Here is a 22,105-nt window from a genome sequence, read left to right as displayed (position 1 = left end):
TTAGAAATCCTGTCTAACTTTGCTTTTGTTCTTCATGAAGGAAACTGTGCTTAAATTTTTTTTTTCAAAATATAAAATATCTTTACATCATCTGGTTTCTCCAGTTCATTTTTATTGTTGAAATAAGTATATACTGGTCATTTTTAAACACTCTAGAAATAATAATTCAGGTATTGTATAAGCACAGAAAACAAATTGTTTCAGGTCTTTTGCTGCTGAATGCAATAAGAAAACACAAGAACAGACCATCTAAACTTGTGGAGATTTTATGACAATGAATTAAAATAGGTATGTCAAGACAGTGCCCATGATGAACACAGTTAGCTAAATAACTAAAAAACAAACAAACATGCAAACCATGCAAACCACACAACATAGGCCTAAAAATATTTGGACTTTCTCCACAAACAGTAAGAACAGTATGTTGATAGGAAATATCTGTAAGGATAGTGTAGTGTTTGACCTTATTATATAGTTATCACTTAGCATTTCCCCTATGCACTACCTCATTTAAGAATCATAACTTTTTGATATGGGAATTATTATTATCCTCATTTTTCATATGAAGAAACTGAGGCTCAGTAAATTAAACTTATGTGCTTAAAGTCAGACAGAATGAGGTGACAGAGCCAAAACTTAAACTAGACAATTCTTAAGTCTGTGACCACTTAGCCAAAAGGTATAAAAATCGAATGCAAAGAAGATATATTCATTTTTCATATGCATGTGTGTGCATCTAAAATATAAAAGTAAAAGCAAATTACACTTAACTGACCCTCCACTTCTCCGTTTCTTTATGGCTATTATACACTGGCTAGACATCTAGATGAAAGCATTTAGTCATTTGGTGTGAGTCAGTGAACCAGCAATCTGCTGCCCAGAATCCCATTCTCTACAGAGCTTTACTTCATAGAATGTGAGTCATGGAACCTTCTTCTACTGATGACTTTCAGCATCTGTAATTTGCTTCATTTTATTTTTTAAAAAAGATTTTATTTGTTTATTTTAGAGAGAGAGAGAGAGTACACATGTAGGGGGAGGAGCAGAGCGGGGAAGGAGAAAGAATCTCAAGCAGACTCTGCACTGAGTGTGGAGCCCAACCTAGGGCTCGATCCCACATCCTTGAGATCATGACCTGAGCTGAAACCAAGAGTTCCATGCTCAACCGACTGAACCACCCAAGCGCCCCTGTAATTTGCTACTTGAATTTGAGATCCCCCTCGCCCCATATATCTGTGCAGATTTCACACAGCTTTCAGTGACCCTTCTTAAATATGATTGTAGGTTAAACCTAATAAAATGGGTTGCTGTCACCATTTCTCAAATCTGTGATTTAATTTTGGTCATTTTCAATATGGGAACTAAATTTAATTGCAGTGTTGGGACCAAATCTCTTATCCTTCTAAGATTTTGACCATACCTCTCAGTCTGCAGATTCAAAGCCTGATCTTTCATAGTACCGTATATCTCTATTAGAGCTATGCCTCTATTTTACTGTTTTAGACACCAGACATTCTTTGTTTTGGTTCTAAAATGGAGTTCAGTGAATGCTGCAGTTCTGAACTTTATTGAATAGTTTAGCTTTAAAAGTGTTTTGTCTATTTTCTTTAGATCAAAGGTTTCTTTCTTGGTATAAAGCGATTATATTGTGCTAGCACTTCCCTTGTTGGTATACCCTTTAAGATGGGAAATGCACGGTTCAGTGGGCTGTTATGCACAAAATTCTCTAGAGTATCAAACTTCTTTAATTCTTCCTTCCTCTCTCTTCTTCTCTCCTCCTCCATCTTGAACTCCTCTTTCTCCTCTTCTCCCTTCCTCTCCTCCTCTTCCTGTTCTTCCTTCCCTTTATCCACTTTCTCCTTCTTTATTCTTCCTGTGGCAAGTATAACTGTGAAGCTTTCAGTGAGCATTTTGTTACCTAGATGTTTGTAGGAAACAACCTGATAGTTATTGGTTTGTGCAAAGTTTGACTAAAAGTTCCTCAACAGTGGAAGGTACATTTGCATTTTCTACCAAGGATCCCTGTTAACTCCAGAAGACCTCTCATTGGTTAGATTTGTGGTGGCATATCAAAAATATCAGTAAAGCCTTGGAGGGAAGATGTGGAGATTTATTGGGACAGAGGAATGCATTATACAGAATTCTTTTGGTTGAAACTGTGGTAATTCAAACCAACTTGAGAAAATCATAAACGCTTATTAGTTCATGCAGTCCTAGCTGGATCCAGTAGCTCAACCATGTAATCAAGAATCTATCTCAATGCAAATCACAACTACAATGAGATATCTCCTCACACCCATTAAGATGGCTACTGTCAAAACAAAAAACAAACAAACAAAAAAATGAAAACAACACAAAAAATAACAAGATGAACATGTGGAGAAATTGGAACACTTGTACACTGTTAGTGGGATTGTAAAATGGTGTAATGGCTATGGAAAGAAGTGTGGTGATTCTTCAAAAAGTTACAATTAGAACTACCATGATCCAGCAATCCCATTTCTTGATACATATCCAAAGGAATTGAAAGCAGGGTCTTAAAGAGATATTTATTTGTATTCATAGTATTAGTCACAATAGTCAAGTATTAGTCACAATAGTAAAGAAGCAGAAACACCTCAAATGTTTATTGATGATATATTGATAAAGAAAATGTGGTATCTATATACAATGGAATATTATTCAGCCTGAAAAACAAAGGAAATCCTGTCACTCACTACAACACAGATGAAGCTTGAGGACATTAAGCTAAGTGAAATAAGCCTGTCACAGAAAGACTTCTACTGTATGACTCCACTTATATGAGGTACTTAAAATAGTCAAATTCATATAAACAGAAAGTAGAATGTTGATTACCAGGGGCTCAGAGGAGGGAGGAAAGGAGAATTGTTGTTTAATGCTTTATAGTTTCAGTTTGCAAGATGTAAAAGTCCTGGAGATCTTGTGAATATGTGAATATACTCAACACTAATATGTAAACAATGTGAATTACTTAATACTACCAGTATAGTTAAAAATGTTCAAGGTGGTAAATTTTCTGTTATGTATTTTACCACTATTAAAAATTTTTTAGGGCGCCTGGGTGGCTCAGTTGGTTAAGCGACTGCCTTCGGCTCAGGTCATGATCCTGGAGTCCCGGGATCGAGTCCCGCATCGGGCTCCTTGCTCTGCGAGAAGTCTGCTTCTCCCTCTGACCCTCCCCCCCTCATGCTCTCTCTCTCTCTCTCTCAAATAAATAAATAAAATCTTTAAAAAAAAAAAAATGTTTAAATAATTAAAAAAAGAGTTTATCTCTTACTGACTTCAGTCCTACACAGATCTCTTCCATTCAGTAACTGGATAGGTGCTAGCATTCCAATATATATGTTCTTTAAAGCTCATGGTTCTAGAAGCAAAGAGAGCATCTTTTCTGATAACTTATGGAAAAGCTCAAGAGTGGAACTGATTGAGACACATGGACTGGGGGAGTGGGAGCAGGTATAATCCTTCCAGACCCCCATGTAGCAGCTTTACTATGGAATGAGGAGTGGTTCTTTGAAGGACATAAATCTGCTCCTGAAGGCTGTCTTCAAAGAGACAATTCTATTGTGGCAAGAAATAGGACCGAAGCCTTGAGTTTTCTAAGATGTGAATGATCTTGCTTTTGATAGTCTTTTTCCAATTCTTCCTTTCCAAAATGCCACATTTGCTAATGGTTTTTAGTTATCCCCTTTAACTTTCAAGACAACGTGAACATTTATTGAACAAATCATTCTGAGTACTTATTTGTGTCAGACACTGTACTGAGAGCTAGGAATTAGGGATTTGGTTTAAAAGTCATAGCCCTGTGAAATGTATTCTATTGCAGTGTTAAGAACAAGTAAATTAATATATATATATATATATATATATATATATATATATATATATATATAAATATAAGTAAATTATATGTATATATAAGAAAAATTTATATAGTTGAATTTATATATGTACAATATAGTACAATATCATTATAGGCTTTAGTAGAAACGTGAACAGAGTTAGGAGAGCACATAAGAGGGATGCCTCACTCATCCAGGAAGTGGGGAAATGAGGAGGATGGGGGAAGAGAAATGAATGTGGGATATTTAAACTTAATCTTGAGGAGGAAGAGTGATGTAAGAGTTCCAAAGCAGGTAAGATAGAGAAGTTCGAAAGGGAAGCTTGAAATGAAGGGACATTTCAGATAGTGTGTGCAAGTAATGGAGAGGTGAGAGCACAAAGCATATTCAAATATCTTCAAATGGTTTAATATGATTGGAACATGGAAAATGTGGGAAGTGAGATCCGGAAGACAGGATCCAGGCCTTACTCTAAAAAAAGCAGCATAGGCTTTATTCTGAAAGTTATGACAATTCACTCAAGGCAGAAATCCTAAGGAATACCAAATTGTAAATAATTATTTAGGAGTTTAGGGGAGTGACATAATCATTTTTCCATTGTAGAAAAATTAATCTGCAATTCTATGAAAAAGGTAGTGAAACTTGACAAATGCTTTTTCATTCCAGATTGTTCTTAATTTTGCAGGTTCTCTCCCAAACTTCCAAAAGTATCTGATAGTTTTATCTCGCTGTTTTAGCTCAGCTGATAACCATGAAAAGAATAAGCTATTCTCCCCACCTCTCCCCCAACCCAGTTCATCCAAGGTATCCAAATTCTTAGGAATCCTCCAAAAAATAAAATGTCTTTACTATAACTACACTGAATCTCCTTGACTTCTGCACAGTTAATGTAAATGACAATGTAAACCCAAGTCCAGAGTCAGATTCTAGCACTTCTTCATATCTAAACTTGGCTTCTAAAACAGACAAATAAGACCATAGTCACTCAGCTTTAGATATGGAGTTTGTAAAAATACAAAATCATTTATAATTTGGTATTCATCAATGTATTTTCATCTTTCTTTTAATTGTTTCTCTACGTTATATACTTTGACGACTTAAATTTACTTAAGAGAATGCTTCTTTGTACAGTTTCAAGAACTTATTATTTGAGCTCCTTTATTTTCAGTAATAATAGCATTCCCAGTCACTCTCCTGTGAACATATACATTAATATGTACTTAAAATATTGAAAAGAAAACCAGGTGGAAATTTTTCAGTAACATTTAACTTTGATAACTTAATATGTTATATTAAGAGACAGAGCCCTAGTCAAACTAAAAGAATTATTCCATTGATCCACAGATAGGTCAGGCCATTCATGAACCAAAATCCTGGCAAAAAGTCTAAATTGGTGTTCTTTATTTGATCTTTCAGAAGGTTTTGATTATTTAATATGTGGTGGGATTTATATGAGTTGATAACTTATTGGTTTTCAAACCTTAAATTGGTTACTTATTGAGCATGGTAGATATAATGTGTTTTTCATCAATATACTGTATCATAAATCTGCAGTTTTTTGCTATTTACTTTAAAATCAGCAAAGCAAGCAAAATACTATGATAATAGTTTATATAGTCAGCATCAGCCTTCCGAACTGGTCAGAGATTGAATATATCTTTCTATTTGGGATTAAATAAAATGTACATAAACTGAGACTCTCTATTCAATTAGATCTTTGTTACAAAGCTTCTAAAATGGCATTGTCAATAGCATTTCATCTGTGATAATCATGAAAAAGCAATACTATTTGCCCAAGATTAGTGTAGTCATTAAGCCAGTAAGAATTTAAGTTTAAACTTGAAATTTTAATATGGCAAGTTCTACTGAAATTCAGTTCTTAAAATACATCTAAAAACATGAAGCAAAAATATAAGTAAGTTGTGCTTTAGAAACCCACTATCTTAATATTTTTGGTTATTTTCTGAAATATAGCTTTACTCTAAGGTGAAAAGTCTGGAGAGATTGGTTCAAACCCTCATATTTGCTACAAAAACACCCTAAAATTAACTGCCTCTGAAGTCTTTATAGTGACAACATTAGTTTTTTTCTATATCCAGGACAGAGTACAATTTCAAAAATAAATAAATTTTTAATTTATTTTGCCTTTGTCACTCAGGAGCTTGTATTTAGAATAGACCAAACTCATTCTGTGAAAAACTATATCTCTATTTCAGGTTACTATCTTCTATTTAAATAAATTATTTAATCAAAGGGTACAAATTAAGAAATACTCTACAGTTCTTCTACTTGATGTGCATAACCAATTACATCAGCATTCAGTAAGACAGGGATTCCTATTAAAGGGTTAACAAAGAGACATTGATGAATTCTGGCTTCATGATTCTTACCTCCACTGTATTGCAAATATAAAGAGGAAAAATAGGTCAAATAACTATGTTTTCTCTTATTAGTTACTCATTTCACTTTAATTCACAGTGAATTTCACATACTGTGAAATGTCAAAAGCAACCTTAGATTGTTTCATGCAGTAATGATATAGTTAAGCAGTTCCTTTAAATAAATGTGTCAAGTTTCATTCATCTTAGATCCAGATGATACGAGAAAACTTCACATTCTCATAGGGGTTGATGGGTGGAAGAAAAATTACTCATTCTAGTTGCACTGATGGTAAACACAGATGAGAGTCAGAATCTTGGATTTTAGTTAAAATGGATTACTATAGTGAAAGAACAGAATTGGGGATAATAAAAATACTGATAAAATATTAAAAATGAAAGCACTCTTAATAATCATCAATGATTTCTAGCCTAACCACAGGTTATTATAATATGTGCATTCATGCCAATCAAATGAGGTTGAGCCACATTAAGTTTCAAGCAAGAAATTTGCAATTTTCAAATTGTTGCATAAAATGTACATATTTTTTTAGAAAACATCTGATTTCTGTACCCAAAATGTGTTTAGAATAATACTTAACAGTGATGAAAGTGAACCCCCCAACTGTTAATTCATTTTCTTAATTCACCTCCCTTATTAGGGCCCCTTTCCATATATTTATCTTTCTGAAATTTGATCTTTGGGAGATTAGCAGGGAACACACTGAGCCAGAAAGAGCACCTTCTCCCAGAGACTGGAAGAACTTTGTTCCACGTGAAACCATACAGGATTGTGGCTGGTAGAACTATAGTGTCCCACTGTTGTTAGGAAACTACTGATTAATTAGGAATTCTAATGCCATTATAGATTCATCTTATCTTTCATTGACCAAACCTATTGTCTTCTCGTCTACTACTTCAAGGCCAGTTTAGGCAACAGACAAGAAAGATTACAGTCATAAGCTACTAAGGTAGCTTTTTTTTTTTTTTTTTTTTTTTAAAGATTTTTATTTATTTATTTGACAGAGAGAGAGATAGCGAGAGCAGGAACACAAGCAGGGGGAGTGGGAGAGGGAGAAGCAGGCTTCCCGCTGAGCAGGGAGCCCGATATGGGGCTCGATCCCAGGACCCTGGGATCATGACCTGAGCCGAAGGCAGACGCTTAACGACTGAGCCACCCAGGTGCCCCACTAAGGTAGCTTTTAAATTGGAAAAATGAAGAAATGTGATCTGAATCCACTGCCTTATTTCTTCATGTAGAAGGAGCTGTGAGGGTAACCCTGAAAAATAGAGGCTGATTTATACATTTACATCCCATTCAAAACATTCACCCCAGACCAATTAGGAATCTTTCTCCTACCTCCAGGGCTACTTTTGCACATATCAGTGTGAAAGTCTCAAGAGAGGTCTGTATCCATTGTCTATCCATCAACCCCTTTCTTTCTCAGGAAGTGGGCCAATGTAAGTAGAAAGTGTTGCCTAGAATATCCTCAAGGTTACAAATCATTTAGCAAAGATAATAAGCAATGTCTCAGGTTAGGATGATGGCATGGCCAAAGAGCCCGTCTAAAAGAGATTATTCTATAGGCTTAGAAAAGTATAACAACAAAAAATTCATTTGTCTTTTTGGTGCAGGAGACATAAAAATGCTGCCTACTTAAAATCTGACAGATCAATGCCAATAAGATTACTATCCGACTGCTGTTTTATACTTTCAAAAATTTGTAGTTCTAACATTACACATTTAAAACAGTATGAATTTCTTTTAAATTACTGCTTATGAAAGATTTTCTGAAGTAAACTCAGTGCTGTGCTGAGCTTATACCAGCTCATGAGGGCAGATTGTTAAATTTTGGGGACTTTTGGTTGTTTAAAATAACTGTTACTAAAAAGCAAATTGCATGAACTTACAATTAACAAACTAAATTAAAATCAAGATAACAAATACTTACAAACTGTTACTTCCAAATTATTTCACTATATTTACTATGCTTTTGATGTTAGTTACAACTATCACATTGGTATGGCGGAAATACTGTGTAATGGTGTGCTACTGTGAATCTCTGAACTCTTCACTCAATGACACTACATTGGTAGCTGGAAATTGGCCGTGGCGGGAGTAAGTACACAAAAGAAATCAGCAAATACTGTGAATAAGCTGTTTTGTTTTGTTTTTTTCCTTCTTCTGGAGAGTTGGTTGTTAAACAGTTACCAGCACACCACTGACTATAAATCCTGTGATGAAGCAGGGTACTGATTAGAGCTATCTTTGTGGAAAGAGAAGGGGACTCAAAGTATGACTAAAAATAATAGAGAGAGGCCTAGGTCACTACTGTAGTGTCTGAAACTTGAAAAAAATACTAAATTTGAATTGCAAAATACTTTTTATCCACTATTACAACTGAACTGAAGGTTGGAAATGAAGAGACAAAAGTCCATATAATTTCTCTAATTCTTTCTAAACATTTCAATGAATATTAAATTATTATAATTTTGACTTATTTGAATTTCCCAAAATATTATTCTGCTAGGGATCCTGAATGTTTGTCTGTTTCTATTTATAGTAATACTGTGTTTTCTCCAGCAAGGCGGCAGAATTTGGACTTATATGGTCTTTTATATATACTGAATTATATAAAAGACTCAAACGCAAATCAAGATCAGAAATAGGAGATTGTGGAAAGGTTTATGATTTTAAAAATAAGAAATCTCTTCAGCTTACATTAAGCCATGTCCTTAAAGATATGCAACAATACAATTTAATGCAATTCAATATGTGACTTTAATCCATCACATAACTGCTTATATGACTCCTTTATTTTAATAATAAGTCTTAGCTTGAAATTAATTCAGAAATTGAGTAAAGCAAATTTAAACACAAAATTTAAATACTTAGAGAAAAACTAGCTTTATTTTATTTTTTCTCTTTATTCATGGGCATTACAGAAAAATTAATTATTTCATGTGATAAGGTACATTTTTCTAGGGAACAGATATGGTTGTAATGGACTGAAATCATTGCTAATGTCAAGTGACTTAGACATAGTATGTCTATGGAAATGGAAATATTTAAAATGACAATCATAATGTTCTTCCAAACAACAAAAGCTTTGATATATTTTTTAAATAAAATATTTATTGTTATGAGTTAGAAGCTGGACTTTTTAACCTGCTTATGTAACTGGGAATAATAACTTCTTCTAAAATGAATTATGTATTTTTACATAGAATTGTATTCTGGGGGTGCCTGGGTGGCTCAGTCGGTTAAGCATCGCCTTTGGCTTGGGTTACGATCTCGGAGTCCTGGGATCGAGCCTTGCGTCAGGCTCCCTGCTTAGTGGGGAACCTGATTCTCCCTCCCCCTCTGCTGCTCCCCTTGCTTGTACTCTCTTTCTCTGTCAAATAAATACATAAAATATTTAAATTAAAAAAAAAAAGAATTGTATCCTAGAAGATAATAACTGTGTTAGAGTATTTTGATCCTTTGTTTTTATAATGTGATACTATAATTTGTAAACTTCAACCTGGTGAACAGACCTTTGCTAGAAAAAAAGCCATATCATATCTAAGGGAACATTTGTAAAATCAAGTGCCTTTCTTCTCCACAAAAGTGCCATTCTGTATAGTTAAGATTTTTATACTCTTCTATTAGAGCAAAATGGCATTTTCACCTCAAAAAAAGGTCTTTTCTATGACTAAATATTCTCCTTCTGAATGTAAAATCTTTCATGTGAAATTTTTAAAAATCTAATTGATTACATCGAAAAAGTTGAGTTTTCCACCTAAAACAATGTTCATAATAACGAAGGACTTTTACTTGAAGCTGATGTTCCTACACTGCAGAGAAGTATTAAAAATGTTTCATTAGGAGTATGAGTCCCTGTTACCTGTTGCATAGAAAAGAGTCAATGCTTCCTTTGGTACTGATTTTTACATATGAGGAGAAATGCAGTAAGTCATATGATTGCTTCACAAATGGGTTTTGTATTTTCTGATTTGTAAAAATAAAATTCACATGCTATTTTATTTTTATGAACTGTCTTTGTATATACAGAGGTTAATATAAGTAGGTAAGGACAAAAGAATCAGCTTCATGGTACATGAGTCACAGTGTCTTGGCAAAGTTGTATACAATAATAGTAATGAATTCCTTGGAATGATTATTTAAATTCACTTACACAAACTTTTTTATGTATAGAACAGGCTTTTGATATTTAAGCCACACTCTAGTATTTATGAGATGGTACTGTGTGAATTAGCTGGTGGGTATCCCTTTCTGATGATAAATAAGAGGAAAGAATGGAATAAATTAAAAAAAAAAAGAATAGAGAGATTATGGCAGAAAAAAAGAAAAACATCTTAACAGAACTTTACTGTTAGCATAAAATTGCTGCCTTTTTAAAACTTACATTAATATTGCATTTGTATTCATTATGCATTTTGGCATTAATATATATTATGATCACTAATGCCTGATAACAAAGACTGTAGTTTGCTTTGGTTTCAAAACATACTTCAGCAATTTTCTGAGAAACAGGGCAACATGCATACCTCTTGAGAAAAAAAAAAAAGCCAAGGGTTCTTAGTTGTAGATTAAAAGCAGATGGTAAACCATTTTTACTGAATATTATAGATGTTACCGGTTGCAAATATTTGGAACAAGTAACAATATAAGAGATACATAAAGCCTTCAAAGGCCACACAAAAAGACAATAGAATTTTTGTTTAAAAATATATTTTAATGATCTGGATAATTTTATGTTTAAAATTAGGGATTTTTATGCATTATTGTATTTTTCTGTAAAGGATCTCGTGGAGATCATCAAAATACCATTGTATTTAAACCTATTCTTTTTATTCAGTCACACTTGTGTCCATTGTGGGAATTAATCTTTTTTCCTTATTAATGACTTGGAATACAGACTCAGAAAATTGTGTTACTACTGGATAAGTCAGGCATAAGGAATAGAATTCTATTTATAAATGCTTCTGCTGCTAATCTGAAATTAATAGAAAGGAGGTACAGAAAAAGCATATGACAGTCTTATAGAGAAATATTAATGTAGCGAAATATATTTACTTTGCTACCTAAGATGTGACAGTAGTCCCTTAATCTATAAGAATAATCTCTTCTGCTGTAGCAGCAAATAAAAAGAAAGATGCATATTATGGATTCTTTGAGTATCAGCATATCACTCTGCTATAATATATCATGCTTCATTGTGACACATTCCCCCATTTGTCACTTTCTGTCATGTTACTGTATCTCAAAAGACACAACATTGCCCAACCTTTTTTTTTTTTTTTAAGCATAGCAAATGGACACAAAATGTTTGACACTGAAAACAGAACTATTTTTAAAACCAGGTAGTCATAGCCAAAAGCTGTTTAAATGGATATTTCAAGGGCTACATACCAGGGAAAGTGGCTATTTAAATGTATATTTGTACAGGTTGAATGTCTAGTCAAACAAGCATTTCCCCTTCCCTGTGAGCATTTTATTCTTAAACAATGAGAACTTGTTTCCTTCCTATTTGATTGAATTCTAAAAAAGGATTATTTTTTTATTTCTGTTTCCTACCAAAAATAGGTTTAACTTTTATCCATATAAAAATACTAAAATAGTCAAACTGCCTTTATCAGCTTCCATATTTAAATATTTCAAGTTAATACTTTAAAACTGTCCTTTGAAGAAATGCATAAACATATAGACATGTATTAAATACTTAGGACTCCATGTTGGAATTCAGGCAACAGAAGCCACAAGAAATACGGAGATACCAGCCATCTTGCTGATACGGCCACTGGGGTTGGTGCTGTCAGAACCGGTAAACTTCTGCCAACATTCCGCATACATCCAGACAGAAAAAATGGAAATGCTTAAGTAAATAGAAAGAAATCGTTATAACTCACCTACCCTCCCATATAATCCCAGCCCATGATTCTTTTTGTATGGACTAAGATTTTCTAGCATCGATGGCTATCTCAACTTAATTTAAAACACATTTTGAACTGCAACCACATAATTCAGGCTCTTGGAACTTTCTGTAACTATTGGGGTCAGTACAGAGGAGAGCTCCCAGATTTTGCTCTCCTCTGCTGACCCTGCACTAACAATGTTGCTAGCCGACATTAGCACCTCTACTGTACCAGGCCCTATGCTAAGGGCTTTGTGTAGGTTATTTTGTCATCTCATTATTTAAACTTGATAATGTTATTGTGAAGTCACTACTAGTATTTTTGTTGTTGTTGAGGAGTACATTGGCTCAGAGAGTTGATCAGAGGCTGAGGTTGTACCTTCTGCTTTTAAAGCACAGTGATCCCTTAGAAACATCATTGTAGGCTTTGCAAACTTTTATTGTTTTTGTTAAATGACATGGTACTTATGCTACATATGTTAATATGTCATATTTATGTATATGCTAATAACAAAGTGTCAACCTATAAATGCTTTAATTTGTGTAAATTTGGAACAATATTTTTTGTTTTTCACTTATGTGGCTAATACCTATCATAAATAGGGTATTTTGGTGAAACTGCCATAAAGAAAAAATTCCATTTAACTATGGCTTTTGTAATATTTGCAATGTTCAGCTCATTAGAGTCATTTCTCTGAAGATCTCCAGTCCTCCCCATTGCATATAAACTAGGTTCAAACTCTGTCAGCATCTTTGTTACATATATGAAAATATATTTTCCGTCGCTTAGTCTTTTAATTATATGTTTATGTGCCATTGGTCTCTGGAATAGCTGAGTTTATCAGCATATTCATGTCATCCTACTTCTGTGATTTGCTTCAGAAGGTCTTCCCTTCCTCCAAGAATATAAACTTACGCAAATATAGTTTGTTTTAATAATCCCGTACCTTTACACTTTATATGTAACTCTTTCATCTGTATCAATCTCTGTTGGGGTATGAATTAAATATACAACTTAATATTTTTCCAAATGCTTCCTTATCTTTTTTTTTTTTTTTCATACCTGGAAGCCTATACCTCCCACTCCTTATGTCTCCTTATCTTCTAAAAAATTTAGCCAAGTTGGTAAATTAGATATATTTGCACTACAATCATGAAGTCATTAAACACAATCACAATATGCCTTTGCAAACAAACTGTGACTCATGGGTCAATAAAATATAACTCTCCCCTGTTTATTGCTTGCTATTTTTACAATAGCTACTCAGGCTGAACTTCAAATCTTTCTTTTCTAGGGGGTCTCTTGTTGCCTGAAGTGAGTCTGGAAGGTCATCTACAGATTTGGAGCCAATCTCAAGTCCTGAAGGAGGCTAGGTCATTTTCATGCTCAACCATCAGATAGGTACAGGAATAGAATCCTAGAATATCCTCTCCTGCAGACCAGAAAAACAGGGCTTCTTCAGGTTTAAGGGTTCATGGCGGGTGCTGATGGAGGCAGGAGCAGCACGGGGGGGATGAGTTTCAATCCCTGAGAAAGAAAAGCAGGATATATATTGTCTGGGAAGTCCAAGCAGTGAACAGAACAGGGACATGCTTGCTTCACAGTCAAATATAATATACTCAGGCAAGAACTCATATGTGGAACATAAGGAATAGTGCAGAGGACCACAGGGGAAGGGAGGGAAAACTGAATGGGAGACCAACCTGAGAGACTCTGGACTCTGGGAAACAAACTGAGGGTTACAAAAGGGAGGGCGATGGGGGCATGGGGTAACAGGGTGATGGGTATTAAGGATGGCACGTGTTGTGATGAGCACTAGGTGTTATCCGCAACTAATGAATCATTGAACACTACATCAAAAACTAATGATGTACTCTATGTTGGCTAGCTGAACATAATTAAAAAAAAAAAAGAATTAATCACAACCCTCCTCCACCTGTGTCTATTCCTTAAGCACTCTTTCAGACTACTACTTCTTATTTGGAAGTACAAATTTTCTAGGTAAAGAGGAAGCAGAAATAATACCTTTTCACATTAATACAAGGAGATATTCCTGGACCCTATGATTTCTGCCAGAAGATAATAAAGAAAAACTGGACTTGAGGTTTTTATACATTTGTCTTGGGAAACAATTTATAATGAGGGGTTGGGAAAGGTCATTAATATTTTCGATGCTTACTACGTGTTCGTTGCTTTCTCTGTTTTATCTTTTAAAAATTTTTTATTTCGACATAGTGTTCGCATGTAGGTGCTATTATCCTAATTTGAGACATGAAAAAACAGAGATTCAGCATGTTCACCCAGCAATAGAGTCAGGATTCCAGACTATTCACTTCTATGTGCACAGCTCACACTTTCTCTACTACTCTGCTCTTCTGAGGAAGGAGCTCCTTTCATTCTCCACCAGCAACTCCTTGATGGCTCTCTAGCAGCCTTCTCCCCAGAAGACAACAATCTAAATGACTCATTTTACTGATTTCACACCCAGCCTTTAAAAAAAAAAAAACACTGCTCAGTAAAGAAGAAATGTTTGTACCCCCAGCTCAGATTTTGCATTGTATATTACCCTGATTCACACACCATAACTCCCCTTGGCAGCCTTCCTCCAGGAAACCACCTCATCCTGGCAGATAAGTTTGTTTCATGTCAAACACCAGTGTCAAATATTACTTAGCAGATAAGAAAACTGGGGCAAAATTAAAAGGACTTTCTTAGCACTACCAAGATTCTTGGTATTCAGAATTTGGGATCCTTCAGTTCCCAGTAAGAAAGACAATATCCTGAAAGCTTTCACCCACAGAGGCACCACACACACCTGCAGTTTGGTTTCCATATATTTTTAACAGTAAAGCAAAACCTCTCAGGTTCTTGAAAAACCCTATGTAATGTGTTTCATGAAAATGAAATGTCAGTGTCCTTTAGCTCAAGCAATAAAACTCACTTGCATATTGAAACTGGTTATTTTTTTAATTTTTTTTATTATGTTATGTTAATCACCATACATTACATCATTAGTTTTTGATGTAGTGTTCCATGGTTCATTGTTTGCGTATAACACCCAGTGCTCCATTCAGTACGTGCCCTCTTTAATACCCATCACCGGGCTCACCCATTCCCCCAACCCCCTCCCCTCTAGAACTCTCAGTTTGTTTCTCAGAGTCCGTAGTCTCTCATGGTTCATATTTTTAAGCATTACTCATCATCAAAACCATTGAGGACATGTTAGTTTTGTTTTTTGTTTTTGTTTTTGTTTTCGTTTTCCCTAGCAGTCACTCATCAAAGTTTCATAGGATCGCAAACTGTTTAATTTATATTCAGAGGACTTATTGTTCTAGATGTTCACATGGTGCAAATAAAACCCAACACAGTACACTTGGAAAGCTGAGTTTTAAGAAACACCTGGTTTAATTTTTAAAGAAAAGAAAAACATGGTGATTCTATTTCTTTCATTCATTTGTGTATATTGGATTTCAGGTGCAGAGAATGGGTATAATGACAAATATCTATGGCTCCTTACTGACTCTTTCCTGCTTCATTCATTCACTCTTTTTATTCCCATTTCCCATTCCCTTCCACGGGCAAACATTCAGATGTGTTTTCACTTGTATAGTTTGCATTGTGTGCATTGGCTCTTTAAGTAGCTATTTTTAAAGTTATATATTTATTTTTGTTCCTATGGTGGTTGCCCGTAACTTGGGACCTACACTCAGGTATGCTTAGTCCTATAATTTCTTAAACATATCAATATCTGTTTATCCTCCCAAATGAGATGTTTACCTGGGCAGGCTGTCTTGTGTCCCATCAGTATCCCTTCACCACAAAGGTCTTGATAATTTCTCACTTTTGGGTCCTGGGTTGTTGTGGAATCAGTAATACAATTATTGTACAATAAGATATTGTATAATAAACATAGCTACATAATATACTGTTAAGATAATAACACATGTTACAAGGCATTTGATTATCCTTACTTTCCATATTTCCATCTGGAAGTATCCTCCTGGGACTCTTTCTTCTTTTGAGTTTTTAACCACATTAGTGTTTTTGATATTATTCTGTACAGTCAATGCTAAAACTGTGAGGTCTTGTTCTTTCATTTTTTGTTTTGTTTTACCAGAGAAAACCTTCATTGACCTTTGGCTGTATATAAAATTCTAAGTTCAGAGTTTCTTTTCCATTAATACTTTAAAAATATGATTTCCTGTTCTTTTTGTATCCAGCATTGCTTTAATAGACTTGATGATATTCTGATTCTTATTCCTGTGTAGGTAATCTGCTCTTTCTCTCTGGAAGCTTTTAAAAAATTTTCTGCTTTTCTTTGATGTTCTTAATATCAATATAATGTGTCCAGGTGTGGATTTGCTTCCCTACTTCTCCTGTGTAGCAATATGACCCCATTGTATTTGAGGTCATTCATCCAGCTCTATCGTGGAAAACTTATTTTTATTCATTTTTCAAATATCTCCCCTGATAATTCTGCTTTTCTTCCCTTATTTTTTCCTTTGTATTTCTGTGTCTTTATCCCTTCCTGCTGCCTCTGAGAGAGAGTTCTTCAATTTGGTTTTACAGCAGACTCCTTTGTTCTATGTCCGATAGATGTTCTTTATTATCTTTTTCAGACCTATTATCTTGTTCTATTTTTCCACTTCGTTCTTTTTTTTTTCCCATCATGTCTTGGTTTTGCTTCAGATGGCTCATACGTCCCCTCATCTTCTTAAGTAGATTGTTGATGCTTCTTTTCATTATTGGTCTATCTCTTTCACTACTTCTGCTTCCAGTGCTGTATACCATCCCCTTTATTGTCCTGTTTTATTTTTGAGGTAGCTGTACTTCTCAGTTATGTGGCTATTTTGACCTGTGAGTTCCTATTCCTGAAGGTGCTTTGGGGAGGCGTTAAGGCCCTAGTCTCCATCCCCCATGAATCTGAGAAGAGGGGAAGGAGTGAGTCTGGGAAAGAGAACCCCGGATACCACGGAACCTGAGTTGAGAAGTCCTCTTTGTCATCCAGTGCCAAGTGCTGCTACTAATTAGGGCTCTTTAGAAGAAGCAGTGTTGGTAACAGTCCACTTACCTAGATTGTCATCTTGCAGACCTGAGGCTTTGGAGTGGGTATGAGGCAGAGGACAGTTAGTCACACCACAGCTGAGTTTTCCTCTTTGTCAACCTTGAGAGGGCTTTTAAGCTGTACTAATATTACTCCTTTCTTACTCCTGTACGTGCTAAAAAAAAAAAAAAAAAGGCTAAATATGGGGATTTATTTACCTCTTCTGTCAACTTTATGTTTGAAATTTTTCATAATAAAAAGTTTAAAAAACTGGGTGTAGAGATTATCTTGGTATTTTCTTTTATTCTTGTGGTTTAATATACATGGATAACAATGAAAAATATTGATATGTAAATAATGACAAGAATAAATCATTAATATTGTTTCAAGATTTATCCTATCTAATCATAAAATAAAACTTGTATTCTTTTATTGCTTCGACAAGGTTTTATTGAAATCCGTATCTATTTCTAGCATCAACCTTAGATTATATGCTTATACTCATTCAAACAACAGCATGTAGCAATGAATTAATGCAACTATAACTTACCAGTCTAATGTCATAGTGAAACATAAAATATGAATATGAGAGTATTAAAAATATGTTATTGATTTCCTTCTCTCTCTTTTTATTTTCCTTATCTGTATTTTGGAAATGTCAAAATTATTTTCTGCTTATCATCTAGAGAAGAAGTCAACACACTTTTTTGGTAAAGGGCCAGACGGTAAATATTTCACATATGCGGGCCATGTGGTTCTGTTGCTACTACTCAGCTCTGCTGTTAGAGGGTGAAAGCAGTCACAGATAATATTGAAACAAATGGGTGTGGCCATGTTCCAATAAAATTTTATTTGCAAAAGACAGATCGTGGGCCAGATTTGGTCTGCAGGCTTTAGTTTACTTGTACCCGACCTAGAGGTGTCTATGTGTTAGAATACATTGCTGAGAGAGAGAAAACTTGGATAAGTAGAAAATTACCTGCATTTGAATAGCTGAGATTTGGCTCGCTGGGAAGAAGGGAGGTGGAGTATAAAAAAAAAAGTTGCATAGTATTATATGCATTAAAAATGTTATATGTGACATATATTTAAGTTATGAATCAAAACAAAAGTCCATGCACCCACCCCCAAATGCAGAAGTAGGCTAGTATTAAATTAAGAACTAGCACTGTAGAAGCTATTCTGCACTGCCCCTAATCCCATCCACTGTCCCTATAAGCAAAGACATGGACAATTTTAAAAAGAATTTTCATGTACTTTCTGAGTATTTAGCAATGAATTTTTCCACTCACAAATTACTGCCTAGGAAAACAAAAAGATACGTTATTTATCTAAAAGTGTAATATATTTCCGGAGCTGCTTTCCTCGGACACAGCAGGGTCTAGTCCAATATGTGTACAGCATTTTCATTATCCTTGCAAAACTGTGACTATAGAACGACAATGTGATATTATTTTTATTATTGTTGATATTAATAGAATTGTTCATAATGAGTTGTTATTAATGATGCGATGTTATAAAAAGAATCCTTAATTATTAATGGCATTGATATGACATTATTAATTTTGATACTAAAATGAACATTTCATTATTCCAGATGCAATTATATTGTTAGACACAAGTTATTGCTAATAGATTATACTTTCTGCAGCCTTGTTTTGGCACATGGTAATTAGCTGTAGGTTTATATTGCTGAATAAAAAATTGGCATTGGGATTTTATTTCAGGATAGTAGGGATGAGAGCATTAACTCAGTGGAACGGGGCAGGTAAGAAGAATCATTGACCTTACTTTGTTCAGCCCATGTCCATCCTGCTCTGGATGACTTCTCAGTCATACACGCGAAAGAAAAGCATAACTGACAGTACCAGTATGTAAAGATTTGGCTGGTGAAGGGTCTTCTGTCATGTCACATTTTCTACACAGTAAATCAAGAGAAGTCTCTCTTCTGTTCAGCATTAGTTATTAAGACGTGATATTATCCTGTGATTTATATCATGTTGTCACAATGCATTTCATTTTGCTTTGTTTCAATAATACAATGAATTCTTTCATAATTTCTTTCAATTTGCCTCAGGAGTTGTTATATACTCCAGGCTTTTATTTCTTTATATTCTGCTCAGCCTTATTAATACAAGTGAAGAAAGTATATCCCTCCATAATTGCTTATAGCCTGTACAGTGCAATACAGCGTATTACCTCATTTTAGATAATTCTTTTGTAGTGGCATGATAGTCTAACACTTAAATGCTCTGTGTAGAAGCAAATAGCTTTGCAAATTACTTTATGATCTTGGTTAACTTCAACTGGTTATTCCCACATAGCACTTTAGTCTTTGTCCTTTAACAACCACCCTGCACTTTAAAAATCCTCAGGCACAACTTGAAGGGCAGTTGAACAGAAAAACTAATAGAAAGAATGAAATCTTCTCCAACAAAGCCTAGGGCAGGATTTCCTAAGGCCTCTCTTGCCCTCTCCAAGCCTCCATCCCCTCTTGATCTCAGCACATATAAACACACTTACTTGGAGCCACTACACCTGTAATGCTCTGATGCCTGGGGTTAGAGAAATCAGATGACCAGCTGATTTGAGACAATTAAGGCAGGTTGAATTTTTTTTTCCCCAGGGTGTAAAAATGTAAAATGCTTTATTTTCTTTTCTGAACAGAATGTCCATCTTGAGGTTGATTCCACTTGATGGCTCGAATCCTTAAGCTAGTCAATTATTGAAAAATTTTAAATTTCAGGTTAAAAAAAATTCTTAGTCATTTAAGATGAGGCAAATATTCCCTGTGAATATTTATTTACTCTTAAATATTTATGATGTAATATTTGATACATACTAAGAAATACATATATGTAAGCTATAAAACTAATAATGAAAGGAAGTCAAATAATTTTTTGTTGGAAGTGTAGTTGACTTACAATATTATATTAGTTTCAGGTGTACAACACAGGAATTCAACATTTATATTTATTGCATAGTGATCACTAGGATAAATCTAGCTACCATCTATTACCATCAAAGTTGTTACATGTTATTTTAACTATATTCCCTATGCTGTACATTGTATCCCCATGGCTTATTTATTTTATGACTGGAAGTTTGCACCTTTTAATCTTCTTTCCCTATTTTGCCCATGCCCCCTCCCCCTCCCCTCTGCCAACCACCAGATTGTTCTCTGTATCTATGAGTCTGTTTCTGTTTTGTTTGCTCATTTGTTTTGTCTTTTAGATTCTACATATAAGTGAAATAATGCTGTGCTTGTCTTCCTCTGTCTGACTTATTTCACTTAGTGTAATACCCTTTAGATCCATCTGCATTGTCACAAATGAGAAGATTTCATTTTTTTATGGCTGAGTAAATTTCCATTATATATATGTATATGTATATATATATGTATATGTATATCTCACGTCTTTTTTATCATTTGTTTGTTGATGGACACTTAGGTTGCTTCCGTATCTTGGCTATTGTGAATAACACTGCAATGAACATAGTAGTGCATATATCTTTTCAAATTAGTATTTTTGTTCTGTTTAGACAAATACCCAGGAGTAGAATTGCTGCATCAAATGGTAATTCTATTTTTATTTTTTGAGGAACCTCCGTACTGTTTTCCATAGTGGCTGCAGCATTTCTGCATTCCCACCAATAGTGTGTGAGCGTTCTTTTTTCTCCATATCTTCGCCCACACTTATTATTTCTTATCTTTTTGATAATAGCCATTCTGACAGATGTGAAGTGATAGCTCTTTGTGGTTTTGATTTGCATTTCCCTGGTGATCAGTGATGTTGAACATCTTTTCATGTGTCTACTTGGCCATCTGTATTTTTTCACGGCAGGTTGAATTTTTGTCTATACACTTAGAAGAGTACTTCCGTTAAGTAGTTTTTAAAGACTTGTTGCTTCTTTTGTGTCTTTTAGTAATCAGAAACTTATCATGAGAGGAAATTACAACTGGCTAGAAATTACAGTAGAGTCCTGTATAAGTAAGCTTTGAAATTCCTTTTACATTCTTATATTCAAGATAAAAATATTACTATGATATTTGATGACTTACTCAAGGTAAAAATTTTACTATTGAATTTGGTGATTTTAAAAAATTTCCTTTAAAAATAGAATAAAAGAACAATGAAGAAAAACATTTTATTTTCCTCATAAAATAATTATAAAATGTTAATATACTTTAAAATAGTTCAGCATAAACAGTCTGAGATAATGTTTAAGCCGTACTGGAGGGACAAGTCATTATTTAATCAGGAAATCTCACATCATGGATAGTCACCATGTATTTAATCAGAAAGAAGACCACTGTCCAGAGGTAGCTATTAAAAGTATTTTGAGTATCTTTATCTTTCATTAAGACCAGAGGCTTTGCTGATTTGTGTAGAGCCTAAAGGAGAGATGGGTTTTCACTGGTGATATTGGTGGCTTATTAATTAGAATAAAGGATATTATAGTGGCTGTGATAACACTAACGTTATTCAATATAAATGCATTTGCAGGAATATTGTAGCCATTTCTCCATCCTTGCATGGACACAGCATACAAGTTCATGGGTCGCTGTCTGTGCCCTTAGGTATGGCAACGTGGACTTCTCACTAAGCTTTCTGATGTGCTGCTGGGTCCTCTCGGTTCTCTGACTCTGACAAAGGGTTAATTAAATTCTGCTACTAGAATAACATTTCATTTGCCTTAGGCAAACTTTTTGTGCAAGGGGTTTTCCGAGCTTTGGAGAACATGGGGACATGAAACTTGGAGGATGGACTATAATGACAGTTTTGTGATTTCTTATTAATAAATATCTGTGTATGTTCCTATTATTACAAACCTGGTAGCAAGTTGTGGGGAGTAGCTATTTACCTACTTCAAATTCTCTGTGGCTTTCAAGATATATG

At 34.5% G+C, this 22,105-nt stretch overlaps 1 protein-coding gene across 6 annotated transcripts in view; it reads left to right on the top strand.

The window, feature by feature from the left end:
- The window catches only part of LOC118528227 (uncharacterized), a 938,723-nt gene that overhangs the window by 874,273 nt on the left and 42,345 nt on the right, over positions 1 to 22,105 (top strand). The window contains exon 14 of one of the 6 annotated variants that reach the window (XM_078054966.1): positions 13,455 to 13,588. The exons of the other annotated variants lie outside the window; for them this stretch is intronic. The gene's annotated coding sequence lies outside the window, so the exon portion shown is untranslated. Of the gene's footprint in view, positions 1 to 13,454; positions 13,589 to 22,105 lie in introns of those variants that run through there. 6 annotated transcript variants of the gene reach the window in all.

The sequence above is a fragment of the Halichoerus grypus genome, chromosome 9 (assembly GCF_964656455.1).
Source record: "Halichoerus grypus chromosome 9, mHalGry1.hap1.1, whole genome shotgun sequence".
NCBI lineage: Eukaryota > Metazoa > Chordata > Mammalia > Carnivora > Phocidae > Halichoerus > Halichoerus grypus.
The sequence above is the reverse complement of the archived record's forward strand: the minus strand, read 5'-3'. Positions and strand labels throughout refer to the sequence as shown.